At 33.1% G+C, this 19,722-nt stretch overlaps 1 long non-coding RNA gene across 2 annotated transcripts in view; it reads right to left on the bottom strand.

Moving 5' to 3' along the window:
- LOC129398747 (uncharacterized) overlaps positions 1 to 19,722 on the bottom strand; it is a 136,660-nt gene that overhangs the window by 78,000 nt on the left and 38,938 nt on the right. Inside the window, exon 3 of one of the 2 annotated variants that reach the window (XR_010109016.1) lies at positions 2,376 to 2,498. This is a non-coding gene — a long non-coding RNA (uncharacterized LOC129398747). Of the gene's footprint in view, positions 1 to 1,072; positions 2,499 to 19,722 lie in introns of those variants that run through there. The other variant, XR_008626660.1, reaches the window with a different exon arrangement.

Here is a 19,722-nt window from a genome sequence, read left to right as displayed (position 1 = left end):
AGCAATTTAGCACCTGCTAGAGCAATATGGCATCTGTGGTATTTACCAAAGTGTTTGGTATTAAAGGTTGGAAGTGTTATTTTGTACTTCCATACGTGCTGGGGAATTATCAAGCACTTGGCAATACCAAATGCATTGTAAAACTCTTAGTGAAAGTTATAAAAGCAAACTTAATGAAACGTAGTGAATAAAAATTTTATAAAAGTGGCAGATTAGATTATTTTTACACGCCTTCTCTCCATCAAGAAGAGCATTTTCTCTGACCACCAGGGAGAATAATAATGATACTTGCTTGACAATATAACTTAAATGTTTACAAAGAAAGAAACGACGTGGAATATAATTGTCCTAATATTTTCTGAAATGGACTTTCTAACTGTGTTGCTGACTGCAGAGCATCAAATATATTAGGATAAATAGTTCTTTTTCTTCTATATTTCAAACTGATTTTGAAATATGAGCAAGTTAGCAATTGCCAAGAAAAGATAACCAAATGTTTCTCATCTGAAAAAAAAAAAGATGGACATAGATGGTAGATAAAGCTAGCTAGCTTGCCAGATAGATAGATAGATAGATAGATAGATAGATAGATATCAATGAAATGTCTTTGTCTTAAAGTCTTACTAATATGGGAACAAGGCCATTGAGAAGTAGACCCATTAAGGAACAAACAAGGAATGAAAGGTTCTACATTTTTTTCACAAACTGTTTAAGATGACTGTGATGGTTAATACTGAGTGTCAACTTGATTGGATTCGGGGATACAAAGTATTGATCATAGGTGTGTCTGTGTGGGTGTTGCCAAAAGAGATTAATATTTCAGTCAGTGTGCTGGGGAAGGCAGATCCACCCTTAATCAGGTGGGTACAATATAATCAGTTTCCAGTGAATATAAATCAGGCAGAAAAATGTGAAAAGGAGAGACAGGCCTTCCTGCCCTCGAACATAGGACACCAAATTCTTCAGTTTTGGGACTCAGACTGGCTCTCCTTGCTCCTCAGCTTGCAGACAGCCTATTGTGGGACCTTGTGATCATGTAAGTTAATACTTAATAAACTCCACTTTATATATATATATACACACACACACACACACACACACATATACACACACACACACACATATATATATATATACACACATATATATACCCTATTAATTCTGTCTAAAAGAACCCTAATACAATGACTAATCTAATATTTGGCATAGAGGGTCTTAGACTTAAAATATCTTCTATGGATACAGACAGGAAAATCTAAGAATAGAAAAAAGAGAAAAAATTAAGAAAATTATTCTAAAGGAAGAATTAAAAAAAATTAAATGTTAGAAAACACTGGTAAGATAAATAAAAATGTGAATCAGGCATATTTTACATCCAGCAGTTCCTGGTAACATTTTAACAAAAAGATGATAATGTATCTATATGCTTTTCTCTACCTTGAAACAACAATAATACTTCATTTTTATATTTTTACAGATTTAGGAAATATAAGCACAATGTTGTTATATGGATATACTGGGTACTAGTGAAGTCTGGGCTTGTAGTTTAACACCTAAATAGTGTACATTGTACCTATTAGGTAATTTCTCATCCTTCACTCCTCTCCCACTCTTCTACCTTTTGAGGTCTCCAATGTTCATAATTCCACATAATGTATACACATTATTTAGCTCCCACTTATAAGTGATACAATGCAATATTTGACTTTGTTTTTGAGTTATATCACTTAAGATAATAGCTTCCAGTTCCACCCATGTTTCAGCAAAAGACGTGATATTATTATTTTTATGGCTGACTAGTATTTTATATATATGTGTATATATATATAATAAAATATGTATATATAATATTATATAGATAATAAAAATATATATATATAATATTTTCTTTATCCAATCATCTGTTGATGGACACTTAGGTTGATTCCATATGTTTGTTACTGTGAATAGCGCTGCGATAAATATACAAATGCAAATATCTTTTTGATATAATAATTTCTTTCCTTTTGGATAGATATCCAGTGGTAGGATTGCTGGATCAAATGCTGGTTCTACTTTAAGTTCTTTGAGAAATCTCTATACTGTTTTTCATAAGGTTTATACTAATTTACATTACCACCAACAGTGTAAAAGTTTTCCCATTTTTCTGCATTCTTGCCAATATTTGTTTTTTTGGTTTTTTTGTTTTTTTGTTTTTTTGTTTTTTTTTTTTGAGTAATAACCATTTTGTCAGATGTAAGGTTGTATCTCATTGCACTTAATTTGCATTTCTCTGGTGATTAGTGATGGTGAACGTTTTTTCATATGCCTCTTTGCTTTTGATTGCCATTTGTATGTCTTCTTTCGAAAAATCCCTCTCCATGTCTTTTACTCACTTTTTATTGGGGTTGTTTTACTCTTGTTGAGTTTTGAGTTCCTTGTAAATTCTCGATATTAGTCCTTTGTTGGATGCATAGCTTGCAAGTATTTTCTCCCATTCTGTAGGTTGTCTATTCACTCTGTTAAAACACAATAGTTTAGAGCAAGTTATGTGCCAAATTCATGACTTGTCTAGCAATTACTGCTTCTCCCCCCAAAAAGAATTGAAGAACACTATCAAGGGAAAATACCCTCCAGATTGTATTCAAGATTAAGATATAGTTGTTGTTTGATAAATATTTGTAAAACAAGCTTGTTTCTTGAAAATTATATAGATGTTGAAGGTATAATAGGTACACTTGTTTTTGTCAGAGGTACAGGAAAATGCTCTAAAACTTTTAAAACTGAATACATCAAACAACATGTTCAGTAAATATTAAGCAAAATTTGTCAGAAATACAAAGAATTCTTGACTAAAAAATACTTATGGTGCAACATGTCAACTCCCCGTATGAGAGAGTAAACAGTCTTTATCAGGCTCATGGAGAATTTATTTAAAATGTTAAAAGTATGTCTAAGAAAAATATAAACATATTTAATAAAGATATACATTCAGACAGCAGTCTCTGATTGTAATGTTATTCCTGTTTAATCTTTTGGTCAAAGTGTAAATCAAAACCCAAAACTTTATACTACTGGAAAAGTAATGAAAAAGGAGAACTAATTCTGTTGGTCATAGTAAAAGCTATCCTCAGAGGAAAATTTATAGCCATAACATTTCCATTATTAAAGGCATGTATAAGTAAATAAATAAACAAATGTAAGTTATATTAATTTTTCTGGATAATCTGCTATAGATTATATGATAAATATTCCCAATTTCTTTGACCTTTACAACAATTTTGTATGTTTGAGTAGATAGCAAGATGCCTCAGCAGAAGACCAAAATGAGCTACTGAAAATTGACAGGTAATCGATCACAAAACAAAGTGATTATCTTAAAGGATAAAGAGAATGTGAACCACAAACATCTGAGATAGGTTTCAGTCAATTTAGGAAGTTTATTTTGCCAAAGTTAAGGACGCATGCCCATGGCAGCCTCAGGAAGTTCTCATGACATATGCCCAAGGTAGTTGGGTCACAGCTTGGTTTTACACATTTTAGGGAGACATGAGACATCAATCAATATATGTAAGATAAACGTTGGTTTGTTCCAGAAAGGCGGGACAACTCAAGCAAAGGCGGGACAGCTGGAGGCTGGGAGGGGACTATCGGGTCATTGGTACATAAAAAAAAAAAACAATTGTATTCTTTTGGGTTTCTGAATAGCCTTTCCAAAGGAGGCAATCAGATATGCTGCTGTCTCAGTGAGCAGACAGATGACTTTGAATAGAATGGGAAGCAGGTTTGCCCTAAGCAGTTCTCAGTTTGACTTTTCCCTTTAGCTTACTGATTTTGGTGTGCCAATATTGATTTTCCTTTCACAAGGGATATTATATAATAAAAAGAGGCCAACTTATGAAAAGACAAACCATTTCTAAATATAGCCACATTTAGTGGGAGTGATAGGAAGCTCTTAGCAATCTAAAAACAGAAGCAGTGATGTGCTAGAACTAGCCCAAGAGAGTTGATTGTTAAATTGTTAGATATTTCAATTAATATAACAATGAAAACTTTGTATAGCTTTCATTGGGAATATTTACACCGTGAAACTCGTAAATGCCACAAACCAGCATGTCCTCTCTATTCCCAGACAACTAGTTGTTAAATATTCACATCACTCAATAAAAGGGAACACACTCAACCCAGTAAAAGGGAACACACTCAACCCAATAAAAGGCATCTATGAAAATCTGCAGCTATCATTATAAGAAATTATCAAAAGCTGGTCTTTCAAAATTAGGGAAAAACGTATACTCAAGACACTTTGGTAGCAATATAAATATAGACTTACAGATCACATAGAACAAAACAGTTACTTTAAAATGGATTACTGACAAAAACACTGAATCTGACAGAAAATAAAGTCTTTAATCAGTGGTGTTGGAACAAATGGATGTCCATATGTTACAAAAATGAATACAATGAAACGCAATGCTCATCTTACTCTGAAAACAAAAAGTAACTTGAAATAAGACTTATAGAAAATTATAGAACACTCAATATTGGTTCAAGGTGACAAAAAGTAGACCTGTGGTATCCTGTTTCTAGGGAAAGAAGGGGATTTACTGCAAAGGGACACGAGGAACGTTTTTATGCAGGTCACAAATTTTTGTAATTTGGATAGTAAGTTGGTTACATGATTGTTTAAAATGATCAATGAGACTATAACATTGCCGTGAGTGTATTTTATAGTATTTAATTTAGACCTTATGAAAATCGATTTTTTAAATTATCAAGGAAGACCTTTTTTCTGGTTATGATTAATCTGTGACAGATCAACCTCTCCTCTAAATATCTAAACATCCATACACAAAAAGTACATTTTATGATTTCATTCTTTTAATACTCTAGAAAAAGACAAAACTATAGTGACAGAGAGCAGATCAGAGATTGCCTGATGTCAAGCATATTAGTGAAGTCATTGCCTAGCAAGGAGTGCAAGAAAACAAGACAAACATATGACTAAAAAAAAAAAATTAAAATGTTGACCGTGGGTTTGTTATACATGGCTTTTATTACTTTGATCTATGTTCCTTTTTTGCCTAGTTGTTGGGTGTTTTGTTTTTTGTATGAAAGTATGCAGGATTTTTTCAAAAGCTTTTTCTGCATGTATCAAGATAATTATATGACTTTTGTTTTTAATTTTGTTTATGTGATGAATCGTATTTATTGATTTGCATTTGTTGAACCATCTTTGCAACCCTGGAATGAGACCCACTTGATTGTGGCATATTACCTTTGTGATGTGCAGTTGGATTCAGTTGGCTAGTATTTTATTGAGGATTTTTGTATCTCTGCTCATCAGGAATATTGGTCTGAAGGTCTGTAGGTCTGTAGTTCTTTTTTAATTTTGTCGTTGTCTGGCTTAGCTATCAGGGTGTTACGGCCTTCGTAGAATGAGTTAGGAAGTATTCCCTCCTTGATTTTTTGGAAGAGCTTTAGGATGATTAATACCAGTTCTTTGTATGTTTTGTAGAATTTGGCTGTGAATTCATCTGGTCCTAGGCTATTATTATTATTATTATTATTATCACTGATTCAATCTTACTACTTAGAAATACAATTGGTATTTCTTCCTGGCTCAAACTTAGGAGGTTTTATGTTTCCACGAATGTGTTAATTTCATCTAGATTCTCTAGTTTGTATAATTGTTCATAGTAGTTTCTGATGATCTTTGGTATTTCTATGGTATGAGTTGTAATGTCTCCATTTTCATGTCTAATTATGTTTATTGGTATCTTCTCTCTTCTTGGTTACACTAGCTAGTGGTCTATTAATTTTTTTTATCTTTTCAAAGAACCAACTTTTCATTTCATTGATTCTTTGTATTTGACGTATTCATCTTCAATGAAAATATACTAGGAACCAACATCTAAAAGACAACTAGAATATCTTCATATATTCGACGAACTAAGAATATAATTCTAAGTAGCCTTTGGGCTAATTATTTTAACTAAATATTGCTTATCAAACTTTTTAATTCAGTTAAAATAGCACAGAAAAGAAAATATGTAGCTTAATATGCATATATTATAAAAATACTTAAAATTAACAGGCTAAGTATCTACCTCAGGATGTTAGAAAAAGAATCAAAACATACAACAAAATAAATTAGAATGTATACAATATGAATGTGAGAAGAAGCTCCTAAAAAAACACAGACTTGATATAGTCAAAAGCTGATCCTTTTACAATTCTAGTAAAATATATAAATTTCTGGCAAGTTGGATAGAAAAAAAAAGAGTAAAGACAAACAAGAGTAACAAATATGTGTAATAAAATAGAAGACTGATTCAGATTCCGAAGACATTAAAATGTTTTGGAGTATATTGTGAACCATGTTTTGTTTACGAATTCAAAATATAAATGAAATATATACATTTTTAGAAAAAAATATTTTTTAAAATTGAAGGAACCATAGAGATTTGAAAACACCTGTAACAATAAAGAAATTTGATTATTGAACAAATATTTTCATAAACAAAATTTTAGGCTCAGATGACTTCACTAGCAAGTTCTACCAAAATTCTAAACTTTTACAAACTATTCTAGAGAAGTAATTAAAAGGAAGCTTGGCCATTATCATCATTCCTATTTAATATTTTAATGGTCCTAGATAGTAGATTCAGATTTGAGAGAGAAAAAGCCAGTAAGGACAGTGCAAGAAATAAAGATCCCAAGACAATAATTAAATGTAATTATAAAATAGCAACTAAAATACTATCAATTCAAATCTAAAGTATATAAAAAGATAAACATCATGTGTAGGATTGGTTTATAACTAGAACATTATTATTTAAACCTAAGAAAGTCAGTCAATACAAGTCACCATACTTATAGCATATAATGAAAATTTTAAGTAAAATTTTAAGATCTGAATAAATGCAAAAGGAGTAGTTTCTTTAATATAACATTCATTCATAATTTTAAAAGTAAAGCCTTGCAGATAAGGAATTAATCTAGCAAACACCATGTTTTCTCTGTTTTTTACCTGCCTTGCTATTTATTTTATATTATCCTTTTGATTAATTTATAAACTTTATAGTTTGTTTTGTACACAGTCATGGTATCACAGTTAAAAAGAAAACATGGATGTGCTTGCTTTTATCTGGCATTTGTTTCTAAAAAAAAGTTTATAAAATTATAAGCATGGAAAGTTTGGAAGATTAGTATACTTAATTCAGATATAGTCACTGCATTTGACTGCAACATTGTAAGTATAAATTTTGAATAACAACATGCTTTGTGTTTTCATTTCATGTTGTGAAGAAATGAGGCATGACCATTACATCATTTCTATTTAATATTTAATATTTTAATCATCACAGGAAGTAAATTAAGATTAGCAAAAGCAAAAAAACTGATATTAGCATTGAAAAGAAAAAGGCAAACTGTAAGTTTTCAGAGATGATATGACTGAATAAAAGAATTTTCCAAAATCCTATGATTCAATTATAATATTAGGCAGTTTAGCAAAATCGCTATGTATATTATCAGTATAAAAATATTCTTATTTCTTCAGACAGCACAAGAAGCATGATGCTGGCATATGCTTGTGGTAAGGACCACAGGGAGCTTACAGTCATGGTAAAAGCTGATGGGGAATCAGGCATCTCACATGGTGAGAGTGGGTGCATGAATAAACCATTTTCAAACTTACCATTTACAATTTTATATATCTATATATAACATATATAGATATTTGTAATTATATATAACATAATAGATAAAATACATAATAAAATCTAAGTTACATTTTAATCACAACAGAAAATCATAAACATCTATATTTTTCATAATTTTCTTCATGTTTATCTACATAACAAACACACACAAATACAGAATGATTTTGACATGGTTAATATTACAAGGTGAAATTATATACAGACTTCCATATATCTTAAATATCTGCAACAATATCTCATGGAAAACACAAATCATTCTATGGCAACTGGAATAAATATAAAATATTATTTTTTCATATCTACCTTTCCAAACAAATGGCTACATCATAATTTAATTATTTCTTATACAGAAGAGTATTTTCTAACTTATATGAATTTTTTATCATTTAAAAATACTGCAAAAACAGCCTCACTGCTGTATCCTATATGTGTGTGTGTATGTATAAATATTTTATCCATGATATGTTTAATCAATAAAAAGCAAATGAGCTCAACACAAATATATGTGAATATATTTTTGCATATATTTATATGAAAACAGAAACAAGTATGTATGCAAAAATACAAAACAGGCTATCAAAAGTTGGGTACAAGAAGGATCTAAGCTTGTAAGTCATTCAGATAGGGAATAAATAAATTTACTTTTACATGCATTTGTATATGCTTATCTATGCATACAGGAATGAAACATACATAGTAATATCTGTGTATGTAGGCAGTCCTGTATATTACTATAGAGTGGGACCATAAAAATAACCATAAAAACTTAAGTCATGTAAAGGGATCTTGATAATCAATGACAAAAATTATAATTGTTTCGTGGTCTTTAAAAATTATTTTCCAAGACATTAAAAATACTCTTATTGGTAGTTATGAATGTATATGAAAATTAAAAATTAGTGCAACTGACATTTATTTTATACAATGTTAATTAATACATTAGAAACATTTATGAATTATTTCCTTATTAAAACTGATTAAGAATAGTTTGAAGAGCTCTTGTTTTCTTCTCATTGTTTAACTTGTGATAGGAAGTGAATATCTTTATATACTTTGGTGAATTATGGTATCCTCTTATAATTTGGATCAACTTCCAACATGTTATTCTTTGCACTTTAAATGTGATTTAATATCTCCAAGAATGATTCTAATGTGAAATTTTCGGTTGATATGACTTCTTCTGTAACATCTTTATCCTTTTCCACATATGCACTTTCTCATTTATGCATTCCACTAGATTTATTTAGCAACATATCCAGAGTGTCTTAAACTATGGGAGTGTCAATATTTCCATGGTTTCCTATTTCATCAATTAACTCCACTTACATCAATTCCAATTTTACTTCTGGTGTTATCACTTTTTGTTTTATTACTGTGCTTGTATCCTTGTTGGCTAATTTCCTGTTTGGAGTAACTTTTTATAAAATGTCATGTGACCCTATTACTGGATGCAAAAAGGCAGCATGACTATGTGGTTTGCTGTTGTTGTGTGAACTGAATAAAATGTGCACAGTAACCAATAACTGACAGACTTGAAAGAAATAACCTGATTTTTCTTTTTGCGCAGAGGTGGGTTTTGGTCTCTCTCTAGTTGGCCCTGCCACTGCCAGCTGCAACTGCATTCCTGATTGCCTAGAAAGAAGATCCTTTGAAATCTGACATCTGTATCCAGAGAGCAACATAATGATTCTGTAGCCAAGTTAGAAATAAGAATGGCTCTTGCACCTGCTCTCACCATGTAAAACGCCTGCTTCCCCATCACTTTTCAGCATGACTATAATCTCTCTAAAGTCCTCACCACAAGCAGATACGAGCACCATGCTTTTTGTGCCATCTGAAGAACTGATTCCAGAACCTAAATGCTTAAACACCAACTGTTTGGTCTGGTTATAAGAAAGTGGGTAAATTTTATACTCAAAAATTTTAGAAATTATCGAGTTTAGAGAGTGTATGGAGAGTTGATGCCGAAGCCAAAGTTGAAGAGAGAGGAATTTGGCAACACTGCACAGAGTGCTTAAAGGTTAGGGCTAGTTCCCACCCTCAAATGGCTCCTGGGAACGGCAGCATGGCTATGAATGCCAGGGAGTATCAAAGAGCCATGAGGTTGGGTATTTGCCTAGCTACTTACTGGCCATTAGTCTTAATCATCATCTGCTACTAAATCACATCCCACAATACAACACCAAAAATTATCCTCTTAACATATACACCTGTGAAACCAAGTGCAAAAATTCACCCACACATCAAGATCCTGTAAAGAGCTCAGGCCCCTTGAAAGCATCCAGAAATGAAGCTAACTGACTATACTTAACTCACACCACCGTTAAAGGAATATCAACCCTCCTAGATGAGACAGAAATTAGTGCAAGAACTCTGGCCATCCAAAAAACCGGAGTATTCTCTTACCTCCAAAAAAGCCCACTTGCACCCCCACCCCCAACACTGGTTTTTTAAGGAGTCTGAAGTGACAGAAAACACAGATATAGAATTCAGAATTTTAATGGTGAAGAGGCTAGTCTAGATTCCGGAGAAGGATAAAACTCAATGCAAGGAATCTAGTAGAACAATTTAACAGCTGAAAGACAAAATAGCCATTCTAAGAAAGAACAAAACAGAAATTCTAAAGCTGAAAAATTCACTACAAGATCTTCTAATACAATCAGGAGTATTAACAGCAGAATAGACCAAGCAGATGAAATAATCTCAGAGCTCGAAAACCGTATCTTCAAATCAACCCAGACAGGCAAAAATAAAAAAAGAGAATTTTTAAAAATGAACAAAACCTCTGAGAAATATGGGATTATGTAGAGAGACCAAATCTATGATTTACTGGCCTTTCTGAGACAGAAGGAGACAGGACTTGGAAACTGTATTTGATGATGTAGCCCATAAAAAATTTCCTAATCTCACTAGAGATTTTCATGTGTAAATCAAATAAATATAGAGAACCCTGCCTAGATACTATACAAGATGACCATGCTCAAGACACATAGTTATCAGATTCACTGAGGTCAATACAAAAGGAAAAATCTTAAAGGTAGCTAGAGAAAAGTGTCAAGTCACATACAAAGGGAAGCCCATAAGGATAGCACCAGATCTATCATCAGAAACTTAAATGCCAGCAGAGATTGGGGGCGGGGGGGGCTTCAGTATTCTTAAAGAAAAGAAATTCAAATGAATAATTTAATATTCCACCAAACTAAGCTTCATGAGTGAAGGAAAATGAAGTCTGTCTCAGAAAAGGAAATGCTGAGAGAATTCGCTTCAAGTAGACCAATCTTACAAGAGGTCCTGAAGGGAGTGCTAAACATGGAACTGAAAGAATGACACCTGCTACCACAAAAACACATTTAAGCACATAGTCCATAAGCACTGTAAAATAACTACACAATCAAATCCTCATAACAACCAGCTAACAGCAAGATGACAGTATCAAAAGCTCTCATATCAATACTAACCCTAAATGTAAATGGGCTGAATGGCTGGATTCGGTTTGCTAGTGTTTCGTAGAGAATTTTTGCAACTAAGCTCATCAGGGATATTGTTGCGTCTCTGCCAGCTTTTGGTGTTAAGACGATGCTGGCTTCATAGAATGAGTAAGGGAGGAGTTCTTCCTGGATTTTTTGAATAGTTTCAGTAAGATGGATACCAGTTCTTGGTACTTCTGGTAGAATTTGGCTGTGAATCCATCTGATCCAGAGCATTTTTTTTTCTTGGTAGGTTTGTTATTACTCACTTAACTTCAGAGCTAGATATTCATCTATTCAGGATTTCAATATCTTCCTGATTCCATCGTGGAGAATCATGTGTTTCCAGGAATTTATCCCTTTCCTTTTGATATTCTAAATTGTGTGCATAGAGTTGTTCGAACTATTCTTTGATGATCTTTTGTATTCCTTGGGATCTGTTGTAATGTCATATTTTTCTATTTCTGATTGTACTTATTTGAATCTTCCCTTTTTTCCCTTTGTTAATCTAGCTAGTGGTCTAGCAATACTGTTTATTTTTTTCAAATAATCAACTCTTGATTTCATTGAACTTTTTTATGAATTTCTGCATCTCAATTTCTTTTATTTCTTCTTTAATTTTAATTTTTTCTGTTAGCTTTGGGGTTGTTTTCCTCTATTTTTTCCTAGTTCCATTAAGTGCAAAGTTATATTGATAACTTCAAATTATTCTAACTTCTTGATGGTGTTTGTAACTATCTAGCAGCACATAGAAAAGTTAATACACTGTGACCAAGTAGGCTTTATTTCTGGGATGCAAGGTTGTTCATCGTATACAAGTCAAGAAATGCTATTCACCACATAAACAGAATTGAAAGCAAAATACATGATTATCTCAATATCTGTATAAAAATCTTTTGATAAAATTCAACATCCCTTCATGATAAAAAGCCTCAAGAAACTAGGCATCAAAAAACATACCTCAAAATAATAGGAGCCATCCATGCCAAACCCGCAGCCAACATCACACTAAACAGGCAAAAGCTGGAACCATTCCCCTTGAGGACTAGAATATGAGAGGTATGCCCACTCTCACCAGCCCTATTCAAAATAATACTGGAAGTTCCAGCCAGAGCAATCAGGCAAGAAAAATAAATAAAAGGCACCAAAATAGGGAAAAAAAAGATATCAAACTATCTCTCTTTGTCGATGATATGATTCTATAGACAGGAAACCCTAAAGACTACACCAAAAAGACTACTAGAACAGGTAAACAATTTTAGTAATGTTTCAGAATACAAAATCAATCTTCAAATGTCAGTAGCATTTCTATACAATAATAACATCCAGGCTGAGAGTCAAAGCAAAAACACAATTCCACTTGCAATAGCCACAAAAAATAAAAGATATACTTAGGAAGACAGCTAACTAAGAAGGTGAAATGTCTCTACAAGTAGAACTACAAAGCACTGCTGAAATAAATCAGAGATGATGCAAATAAATAAAAAAAATTCTATGCTTATGGATTGGAAGAATCAATATCATTAAAATGGCCATCTTCCCAAAGCAATTTATAGATTCAACACAATTTCTATCAAAATACCAACATCATTCTTCACAGAATTAGAAAAATAATCTAACATTCATATAGGACCAAAAGAAAGATCCCAAATATACAAAACAATCCTAAGCAAACAAACAAACAAACAAAAAACAAACTTGGTAGCATCACACCACCTAACTTCAAACTCTACAAGAAGATGACAGGAATGAAATCAGCATGACACTGGTACAAAAACAGACAAATAGACCAATGGAATAGAACAGAAACTCAGAAATAAAGGTGCACACCTACAACCATCTTATTTTTGACAAGACTGACAAAAACAAGCAAAGGGGAAAAGGCTCTCTATTCAATAAATGGTGCTGGGATAATTGGCTAGCCATATGAAGAAGATCAAAGCTGTACCCATATCTTTTACTATATACAAAAATTAACTCAAAATGTATTAAAGATGTAAATGGAAGACCTCAATCTATAACAAGTCCTAGAAGAAAATTAGGAAATATCCTTCTCAACATCAGCATTGGAAAATAATTTTTGGCTAAATCCCCAAAAGCAATTGCATCAAAAACAAAAATTGACAAGTGGAACCTAATTAAGCAAATGGGCTTCTGCACAGCAAAAGAAACTATCAATAGAGTAAACAGACAACCAACAAAATGGGAGAAATATTTGCAAACTATGTATCCCACATAGGTCTAATATTTAGAATCTACAAGGAACTTAACAAGTAAAAACAAATAATTCCATTATAACATTGGCAAAAGACATGAACAAGCAATTCTTGAAAGGACATTCAAACAGCAAACAATCATATGAAAAAGTGCTCATCATCTTTAATCATCAAAGAAATCCAAATAAAAACTACAATGAGATACCATCTCACATCAGTTAGAATGGCTATTAATAAAAAGTCAATGATAACAAGGCTGGGCGTGGTGGAACACAACTGTAATCCTAGCAGTTTGGGAGGCCGAGGCATGTGGATCACTTGAGGCCACGAGTTTGAGACCAGACTGGCCAACACGATGAAACCCCATGTCTACCAAAAATACAAAACTTAGCTGGGCATGGTGGCACACACCTGTAACCCCAGTTACTCAGGAGGCTGAGGCAGGAGAATTGCTTGAACCCGGGAAGTGGAGGTTTCAGTGAGCTGAGATGGTGCCCCTGCACTCCAGCCTGGATGACAGAGCAAGATGCTGAAAAAAAAAAAAGTAAATGATAATAGATGCTGGTGAGGCTGCAGAGAAAAGAAAACACTTATGCACTGTTAGTGGGAATGTAAACTAGTTCAGCCACCGTGGAAAGCAGTTTGGAGATTTCTCAAAGAATTTAAAACAGAGCTATGAATCAACCCAGCAATCCCATTATTTAATATATATCCAAAGGAAAATATATTATTATTATACCAAAAAGACATAGCTACTTGTATGTTCATTCACAGTAGCAAAGACATGGTATCAATATAGTTGCCCATTTATGGTGGACTACATAAAGAAAATGTGGTATATATACACCATGGGTTACTATGCAGCCATAAAAAAGTATGAATTCATGTTCTTTGCAGCAATATAGATCAACTGTAGACCATAATCCTAAGTTAATTAATGCAGGAAAAGAAAACAAAATGCCACAGGTTCTCACTTATAAGTGGGAACTAAACACTGAGTACACATAGACATAAGCATGGGACAACAGACATCGTGGACTACTAGAGTGGAGAGGGAGGGTGGTGTGGGCTTAAAAACTACCTACTGGGTACTATGCTCACTACCTATGTGCAGTATACTCATGCGAGAAAGCTGCAGTTGTACAATCTGTATTTAAAATAAAAGATGTAATTTCTTAAAAAAGAAGTAACATGATTTTTTTTTTACTGATCATGGCGTACATCTGTCATTTGCATGGTTATTTCTAATATTAGAAAGAAGAGCTAGCAGTGAAGCTTGTACTTATACTGCACGGTTAATATACCATTATGTCTAAACTTGTACTTATCCAAGCCATGCCAAGAGGACAACTTGTCTGTGTATTTATAAAGGTATGAATAAATTCCATTGTTTTCTTTGTTACAACAACCATGTGTTTATCATTTTAATTTGGAAAATTTCAAATGAGTTACTGTGTAACAAAAATGAGGCGTATTATTTGCATGTGTAAGAGATACTGAAGATATTGCCCGTTTCATATCATAATTCACCTCTATCTATCCATGGTGCCAATTACAAACACCTGAGACTCTCTGCCTAAGGATTTTTTTTTTTCTTCCTTGTTGTGGGTACACTAAGCCAGAGCAGTTAATCTGAAAGGGCAGGAACGTTAAATCTTTGGAAGTAGCCCTCAACTAGTGATGGAAGAAAAGTTGTCAGATACGCACAAACTTCTTGCTCTTCATTTGTCCTAACTCCAGGGAATGTTCTTTACTGTCTCTCAAAATATTGAAGTGGGATTTCCTTCTGCTTCTCTGGTGGTAATTTGCTTAGTAATCACATTTTATTGACTTCCTTTCTGGCCTTGTCTCATGTGTCCGTATTCTACCAGTGTTTTCTGAAAATAAATACATAACTTTCATTCTCATCCTTGAGGATGTCCTTCTGGAGAAACGCAAAATAAAGAAGTAAAAACAAAAGAAATTAATTCTGAGTAATTTCAGGAAAAATGCAAAATATGCCAAAAAATCATAGCAAATAACAAAAAAGTATAATGATGAAATACTGGTTTCATAAAAAATATTTGTAAGTGCATTTGTTCTTTGTTTAGATTCACACATACAGACATCTCTTCTCCAGGTTGTGAGGAGTAGAGCATTATCACTCAAAGAGAAGTAAGTTCATTACTATAAAAGATCTTCAGTTGGAAGTTGACAAGTACAGGAAATTCTGTGAAAGTATTTGACTATTTCAAAATTCAGAAAAGGTAGAAACAAGGAAGGTTTAGGGAACTCAGCAAAAAGGCAAGTTTATACTTTTGTCCTAGAATATCCTCCAGGCAATATTGTGAATAAGTTATACCATGAGAATATAAGTTATTTGAATTCACATGCAGTAATGAATAAAACCCTTGATATTTGTCTCCAAATTAGGACATCCTCATCTATGATTTTTATTTTTACTCATTTTTAATGAATTATGGATGGGGAAAACACTTTCGATGCATTTTTAGCTTGAATGTATTATTCTGTTTCTTGTGAGCAATCTTCAGTAATTCTGTATCACAGAACTCACAACAAGCATGGAATTAAATTGCTTCCATGAAAAACATCTTGAATTTGGTGTGTTGTTTCTTTGATTGGAGATACATGTTGACTATCACTATCTACAGAAATGTGCAATTTAATCATAGATTTCACTGTGTGAAAAAGAACTGAAACTCTGAGTAATGGGGCAGAATGCATTTCCAAAAGGTTATTTAGATTTAAAATTTTCTTGAGAGAAATCAGGTTGCAACTTTTAAAACCTACAACCTCATGTTTTTTCATTATGAAATTGGAAAGAGTGCTGACAATTTGAAACTAACTTTTGGGATTTGTTTTATTCCATGAAGAATAGCATAAAAGTGTAGGAGAAAACACAATCTATTATTGGTTGACAATGACAATTAGAAAGGAGAGACAGGCGTAACTGAAATACTGAAATAAACATATTATGGAATGCATTAGTCCATTCTCACATTGCTATACATAAATATCTGAGACTGGGTAATTTATAAGAAAAGAGTTTTAATTGGCTCATGATTCTGCAGGCTTACAGGATGCATGATACTGGCATCTGCCTGGCTACTGTGGAGGCCTCAGGAAACTTACAATCATGGCAGAAGGTGAAGGGGAAGCAGGAACATCACAAGACAAAAAAGAGGAACGAGAGAGAACAAAATTGGAAGTGCTACAAACTTTTTAATGACCAGATCTCATGAGAACTCACTCATTATTGCAAGGACAATACCAAGGGGAATGGTGCTAAAACATTCATGAGAAATCTGCCCTATGATCCAAACGCCACCCACCAGGGCCCAACTGCAACATTGGGAATTACATTTCAATATGAGATTTGGGCAGGGACACACATCAAAACTATATCATGGAGATTTCTCATTTTCTCTAGGGCCCTGGTGATCAAATTTCTGTTCTATAGCATAACAATTGTGCTCACTCCTAAACATCTTGGTGCTCCCTTTCTCTGTTTACTATAAATACTGCCTGGGTAATATCACAGGGTAACCGAACTTCGGGTTTTTCTATTTGTTGATGTTTCTTAAAAACAAACAGACAAATAAAACTCTGGGTGTTCTCTTTTCTTCTGAACTTCAGATCAGTAACTCCAAATGTCCAGTGGAATAGTTCTGCCTCCATATAATTAATCTTAAAGCACTCATGCTAAAATAGTTATTTTGGAGCCACTACCATGCCCTAACCTATCCTTTTCTTTTCTGATTCTTTTCTGGGTAGTAACAACTCCATGAAAACATTCATACAAGCAAGAAATAATTGAAAATCTAGACTTCAAACCTTTTTTTCTTACCCTTTTAAAAAATCCAACAATTTACAAATTCCTGTTGAGTTCACTATCTGAGATTCTCTCGCATCTTTTTTCCTTTTCATCTGCACTACCATTTCTCTCTGAAGCTTTTGTCTCCTATCACCGTTCATTACACCCTACAATTTACTCTCCATACTATCAACAGTATAACTTTTAAAAATGCAAATGTGATTGCTACACCTTGTTCTCACACTCTTCATTGTTTCTGCACCACCTACCTAATAAATCAAATGGTATCTCAGGCCTTTTCTGCTTGTATATCTGGTGATACAGAAAACAGGATACTTTGAAAAACTTTACATGTAAAAAACATGAAATTATTGAAGCAATACTCTAGAGAACCATTTTTATAGAACCATCACTGTTCTGACAACAGAGTAAGGCGCATTCTGTGAGACCATAAGCAAATTTAAACACATAGATGTATTGAGTTAAATAGCAGCAAAGATGGAGCTGCCTTACAGACACTTACCAGTTCCTACTGACCTGCTCCTTCATTTATTTTGGCTACATAATGAACTATAAACAAATCCTTGAAAATGAGCATGCAACTAAGTTCAACTTGGAAATACTCCTTCCTAAATTAAGTTAAGATTGAGCAATGATACAGTTCCCATCCTTTAGTAATGTTGTGACAGAGAAATCCCCAAGCTAAAATGTTAAAATGACTAAAGAACAAAAAGCAGAAATAAAGAGGGAGGGAGGTAGGGAGAGAGAAAAAAAAAGAGGGAGGGAAGAGGAGTGAAAGGAGAGGAAAGGAAGGATAAGAAACAAAGAAAGGAAGGAAAAAGAAGGGAAAGAAAAAAGACAGAAAAATAAATCCACATCTAGATACATTGTCGTGAAGTCAAGTTGCTATGGTTTGAATGTGTCCCCTGCAAAATTCAGGTGTTGCCAATGTCATCTCATTAAAAGGTGAGATTTTCAGATGTTATTGGGCCATAAGGGCTCCTTCATAGTTAATGGGATTAAGAGGCTCCATTCATCCATCAGATAGCTTGTTTTTTGTCCTTCCACCTTCTGCCATGTGAGGACATAGCATTCTTTTTTCTCCAGAGGATGTGGCAAGAAGGCCTTCACTAAATATCAAATGCTGGCATCTTGATGTTGGACTTCCAGAACTATGATTTCCACAACTATGACTTCCAGAACTATGACAAATAAATTTCTGATTTTTATAAATTATCCAGTCTGTCATATTCTGTTATAGAAGTTCTGGAATTCCCAGTCTTTGGTATTCTACTATAGTAGCATAAAGAAAGACACAAATTAAAAAAAAAATTACTAAAGCAACTAACAAGAAAGATTGTTTATAAAAGAGCCAAAAAAAAATCAAAATTGACCTTTTAAAACAGAAGGGTATAAAAAGTATCTTTAAATCTTTGAGGAAAATAATTATCTAGAAATAAGTATCAGAAAACAGAGAATTTAACATGAATAGAATCTCACTAAAGATGTTTTAGTTGTCTACTGATTCATAAACAGTTATCACAACTCAGGAGTTTAAAACAACCCCCATTTATTTTCTCATAGTATGCAGCTCAGAGAGCAGGTAAGCTTGATTGAGTTCTTTGTCAAGGTTTTCATCAGGCTGAAATCAACCTATCAACAGGGCTAAGCTTTATCTAATTATCTATTCCCAAGCTCATTCTGTTATTAGCAGAATCCTGTCCTTGCTCTTGTCACATTATACTTTCTGTTTTCTCTTGGTTAGGTAATGCTCTGATCTCCAAGACACTGTTCTCAAACCTTGCTCTATGGCCTCCTCCAGCTCAAAGCCACCAACAAAGAACCTCTCCCACATCAAATCCCTCTCATATTTTAAATCTGAGTTCCCCTTTTGCAACCAGCTAAATAAATCTCTCTGTTTCTAAAGGGCTCAAGGGATTATGTTAGGCCCACCTGGATAATCTCCGCTTCCTAATCTGTGCCATATAACATAATAGAAGCATGAACAATATATTTCATCATATTTACAAGTTTCATTCACATTCAGAGGCAATGGGATTATATAAGACAGAGTGTCATTGAAAATAATTTTAGGATTCTGCCTACCATGAAAAGCTGTTTACAATTTGACTTAACAAAGTAGAAAAATTATTTACAAATGTATAATCAAAAGTGTAAGAAAGAATATTGAATAAATAAAATAGTAATCATGTGAGTAACTTTAAATAAAAATTAGCTAAATAAATTAATGATAATATTGCCTAATATTTGGGATTAAATCAATTTAAAATAGTTGAAGCACTTATCTCTGGAGTAAAGCTGGAGTTAAATCATTCTAAATCTTTATATTGTTTAAGAATGGGGTAAAACCACTAATTTACTCCATACATATTTTTTAAATCCATGTTATGATTTTAAAAAAATCCACTAAAATAAAAGAAGGTACATAACTAACAATGAGAATGAGAAAATATAAAAAGATCATAATTTCAATTAATCAAAAAGTAGAAAGGAAGAAA

Source organism: Pan paniscus, chromosome 11 (assembly GCF_029289425.2).
Source record: "Pan paniscus chromosome 11, NHGRI_mPanPan1-v2.0_pri, whole genome shotgun sequence".
In the NCBI taxonomy this organism is placed as follows: Eukaryota; Metazoa; Chordata; class Mammalia; order Primates; family Hominidae; genus Pan; species Pan paniscus.
This window is presented reverse-complemented; position numbering and strand designations above follow the sequence as displayed.